Consider the following 4,895-nt stretch of genomic DNA (forward strand, 5'->3'; position numbering starts at 1 on the left):
CCGAGGGCGCGGTCCCCAAGACCCGGGAGGATGGGGCGCGGGAATCCCGAAGCCGGGGAATCTTGTCACCGATGGGGAATCCGTGCCGCCGTCGTGCCAGGGTGGGGGCCACAGGCACGCCCCACAGCCTGGCTGCGTAGACGCCCCGGAGAGCTGCATCACCCCAGCCGACCACAGTGGGACACGGAGGACGGGCGGAGCCCCCACGAGGGAGAGGGGAGGATGCTGGGACCAGGTGCAGACTGGCCTCACTGCCCCGCAGGAGAGAAGGCGAGGCCGGGGCAGGGCTCAGTTGGGCGCGCGGTGCCGAGAGGGGCCAGGGGAAGCCGAGGGAAGGGAGAGGCTGGAGACAGCGAGGGGACCCTAGGACTTCATCAGGGCTGAGGTCTGTAGAGTGGGTAAAGCGATCCGATCGATCGTGTCTTAAGGAACGGCTCTGGCAGCCCCGGTGTGTGCGAGAGCTGGAAAGAGACGTAGCTTGGAAGTGGCTGGAAGTTGTGCTAGACGGCGAGCCAAGTAGAAATTCATTTCGGAGGAGATGCACCCTCGAGATTCCAGCCTGCTGGAAAGAGACGCGGCGGAGATTTCTGAGCGGGGCAGATGCAAGTTTGGGGGGTTGGCCTTTATTGCTGTGGGGGGGAGACTTAGATGCGAGAGAGCGCGCGCGCGCACACACACACACACACAGATGTGCTCACATGGGGTGTGAAGAGACTGTGTCCCTACCTGGCTCGCCAAATCTGTCAGAGGAGTTGCCAGAGATGGGGCAGGAGCTCTCCAAGACCCCAGTCTGAGCACAGAGGCCAGGGACCGCCATTAGGGCAACCTGGACCCACTGGGTGGGGGGTACCCCGAGATAGGAATCGCGGACTGATCCCGTTCGAGAGTGAACAAAGCTGGGTGTGATGGCAAATTCAGGCTCAGCCTGGGCAATTTAGCAGCTTAACAAGACACTGTCTCAGTGTAAAAAAAATAAAATAAAATAAAAACATTTTCAAAAGTGCTAGATCCCCAGTGCAAAGGCTCTGGGTTCAATCCCGGGACCCAAATTGAGTAAATAAGGAAAAAGAAAGAATGAATACACAAGCCGGTGAATGGGTCAACGGACACCATGGCACAGAAGAGGATTAGCAAATCTTCTTGGCTCCCGTGGCCCTGAGGGGCCAGAGCTGAGTTAGGGGTCCCAGCAGCCTCCAGTCCCTCCACCCAGGAAGGCAGCAAAGCACCCACCTCTTTCCGGAGTCATCCGTGTGCAGTGGAGGTAAAAGTGTCTGGTTGGGGGCTGGGGATGTAGCTCGGTGGGAAAAGAAATCTCGTGTCCAGTCGATCCCATGCCTGGCATGCACCAAGCTCTTGGGCACAGCCATCCTGGCTGATTGTGGGTGGGAGCAGGAGGGAGCCAGCGTCCTCTCTTCCTGCTTGCAGGACAACAGAGGAAGGTGGGCACCGTGCGGTCTGCTCCTCACTTACCTGCACCCTGAAGGCTGCCTTTCCAGTTGTCCGGGCAGGGAACACTTCTAACCCAGTCATACCAGTTTGAACTTAGCAGCCCTGGGGCCAGTGACTTCACCACCTCGTGCTTCAGTTTCTCTGCCTGTAAAATGGGTACAACAGCATTCACCCCCTCATGCGTGAGCAAAGAGCCAGCACTGTGCCCAGGGGGATGAGCACCTGGTATATGACGGCTGTTAGGATATCACAGAACCATGCCTGGGGGGAAGGGATCCTAGCTTGGCCCAGGGAAAGCTTCCTGGAAGAAGTGATGGTTGTCCGGATGGCAAAGGATGAGTAGGAATTAACCGGGCAGAGGAAGAACATTCTAGGCAAGAGGGAACAGCAGGTACAAAGGCCCTGAGGCCACTACTGGGTGCTTTGAGAGGCCAAGAGAGAATGGCAAGGCCAAGGCTGTTCATTCCCCAGGGCAGCACAGGGGCCACAACCCAGCTAGCCTGCTTGCCTTGGATGGGCCTTGGCTCAGGGACAAACAATGAATCAAGAGCTACAACTCCAGGATGGAGGGGTGGTCCAAAGTAGTGGACTGGCGGGACTCTGCTTGCTTCCAGCGTGCAGCTACTGTTCCGTTCCTCTGTCCCTTCCTCAGGCCTGTTATGGACTTCGCTTTGTTTTTGTTTGTTTGAGACAGTGTCTTGCTGTGTGTTCCAAGCTAGCCACGAATCACCGTGTAGCCCAGGCTGGCCTTGAACTCTCAGTGATCCTCCTGCCTCAGCCTCCCAAATTCTGGGAGGTGAGAATTCTTGTCTGTGTGATTCCCTGATGAGACCCTAGGGTATGGCCTAGCACTTGGCACGTAGCAGATGCTGAATAAATCCTTATGAAACGATGACAAGAATCTGGATACTTCTGGCTGCGGGAGGCTTGTGTGCTATCTGAGCTACTTTTCTTGTTGCTGAGACAAAATACCCAACACCTACAAATTAAGGGAGGACAGGTTTATCTAGCTCACTGTTTGCAGTGGTTTCAGTCCATACTCAGCTGGCTCCAAGGCAGGGTGGCCTGGCAGAGGAGAAACAGTCCACAGCAGGGCAGACAGGCGTTGCAGAAGGGACAAGGGACAAGACCGGCCTCTTTCTGTCCCTTATATTGTATCCAGGCTACCGGGATTAGGGGATGCCAAATCAATCAGTGATTTAGTAATCACACACCCGTAATCCCAGCTCCCTCAGTCCCCGCATTGCACCATCAATCCATCACACACACTAGACCCAGCCTCCTCTGAAAAAGCCCCATCTATGTCTGCATGAGGTTTTGGGGGACATCTAGACCCAAGCTGTAACAGGGGATAGGGAGCTGGGGTCGGGGTATGGGTTCTGGACCCATCCCGGCTCTCCACTTAATATTTTAAGACCTCGGGCCACTCTGTGCCTCGGTTTCCCCAACGGCAAGAAGGACCTCATCCTCTCTGTGTCTCAGCTGTGGCTTCCTGGAGATGCAGCTGGAGGCTGAGAGGACTTGGGAGCCAGTCTCTTTCTTGTGAGGAGAATCACAAGTTGGAGTCCAGCCTGAGCAATTTAGCAAGATGGCATCTCAAAACAACAGAAAAAGACTACAGAAGGCATCCCCAGCCCGGCTCACTCATTCTGGAGAACTCAGGGCAGATGCAAGCCCAGGACACCTGGGCTTACCCCGACGCAGGACCCTACCTGTCCAGAGACACCTAGCGGGACAGCAGCAGAGCCCACACCCCCTGCAGGGTACAGACTCAGGGGTCCACAGTCTGCCACTACCCTGGGGAAGCCTTGAGGGCCACGCTCCAGTGATGTCCTCTGCCCTCCTGCTGGCACCCTTTCCACCCCTCGGGTGTCGCCTTCACAGGGTTCCATGCCCGGAATTTGCCTCCCTGGTTCTCCTCACCCTCACTGACCACCCCACCAAGTGCCTCCTTCTCACCCAAGCGGATCGCTCCGGGAACAGGCCTGTCCTTGCAAAGCCCACCGCCCCCACCCTTGGAGAGCTGTGCCCGCACCCCATGCCTGTCCCCAGGCTTCTGTTTGTGCGGCGTCCCCCACTGTTAGCCTTCCTACTTCACTAAGTAGCCCAGGCTGGCCTCAAACTTGGAGTGACCCTCCTGCCTCAGCCTCCCAAAGGCGCTGGGATTACAGCCATGTGCCACCATGCCCGGCTCCCTAGCTTTTTTCTGTGGCAACCACACTCTTCCCCGTCACCAGTAGGGCGAACAGGAGAGCCAACTCTTCCGTGGAAGTCTGTGAGGTCCCACAGTCTTGCTCCCTCTGGAATCCCTGTCCCCTTCCCCTGACAGCAAGGCCAAAGGCTCTCAGGGCTGCTACTATGACTTTTAAAAAACCACATTGATAAGACATTCGCCGAAATACCCTTGAAGCAGGACAGCTGGGCCACAGATACGGGCCAGGGCCAAACTTTGTCTTATTCTTCACTGTATTTGTTTTTCTGGCTACTCTGTCCAAGGTGTATACTACTGGCTTGCCCTCCTACTGAGGGTGAGAAAAGTGCTCTGAAAAGGAAATACTCGGTCACATGTGCTTTTAATGGCCAGGCACTTCAGAGAAATGTAACGTGGCAGAGTACTGACAGTAAGCATTTTTTATTACTAGGAGTACACGCTAAAGTAGTAATAACAGGGCTGCGCACAGCTCAGGGGTAGAGTGACAACAGCTTCCCCGCTCCAGGCCCTGGGCAACGTAGCAACTTAGCAAGACTCTTGTCTCCAAATAAAAACCAAAAACTCAGGACCTTGCATTTGCGAGGCAGGCGGCAGCACCACTGAGCTAAACCCCCAGCCCTACACATAAGTTTTTGATCCATGATGAACCACAGAAATGACACCTGCCAGAAGGCAGGTTCTTGGGCCGTGCGGCCGGAGAAGACAGGCAGGTTTGGTGGTGGGTGACTTAGTGTGATGTGTCTGCGTGGAAAGGCGGGGTGATGTCGGGGAGCAGGGAGAGAAAAAGACAAAGATCTGGGAGCAGCAGAACTCTAGTCACTCAAGGGTGGCCATGCAGGGTTAGCAGGAGGGAATGAGAGAAGCCAGCACTGACATGAGTTGGGCAAAAGAAGAAGAAATCCAGCCTGACCTGCAGACAAAATAGCAGAGAAAATCCGGGTGTGGTGGTGCACACGTGTGTCATCCCAGCACTCTGGGAGGCTGAGTCAGGAGGGTCACAAGTTCAAGGCCAGCCTGCCTCAAAATTCAAAACGAATTTTTTGAATTTAAAAAAAGTTAATTGTGAGCCGGGGCGTGGTGGTGCACGCCTGTCATCCCAGCACTCGGGGAGGCTGAGGCAGGAGGATCACAATGAATTCGAGACCAGCCTGGGCCACATAGTGAGTTCCAGGTCAGTCTCAACTACATAGTGAGACCCTGTCAAAAAAAAAAAAAAAAAAAAAGTTAATTGTGA

At 55.2% G+C, this 4,895-nt stretch overlaps 1 protein-coding gene across 1 annotated transcript in view; it reads left to right on the forward strand.

The window, feature by feature from the left end:
• Positions 1-4,895, forward strand: part of Cers4 (ceramide synthase 4) — a 17,487-nt gene that overhangs the window by 278 nt on the left and 12,314 nt on the right. The window lies entirely within an intron of this gene.

Source organism: Fukomys damarensis, unplaced genomic scaffold, assembly GCF_012274545.1.
Source record: "Fukomys damarensis isolate Sample0158 unplaced genomic scaffold, DMR_v1.0_HiC HiC_scaffold_37, whole genome shotgun sequence".
In the NCBI taxonomy this organism is placed as follows: domain Eukaryota; kingdom Metazoa; phylum Chordata; class Mammalia; order Rodentia; family Bathyergidae; genus Fukomys; species Fukomys damarensis.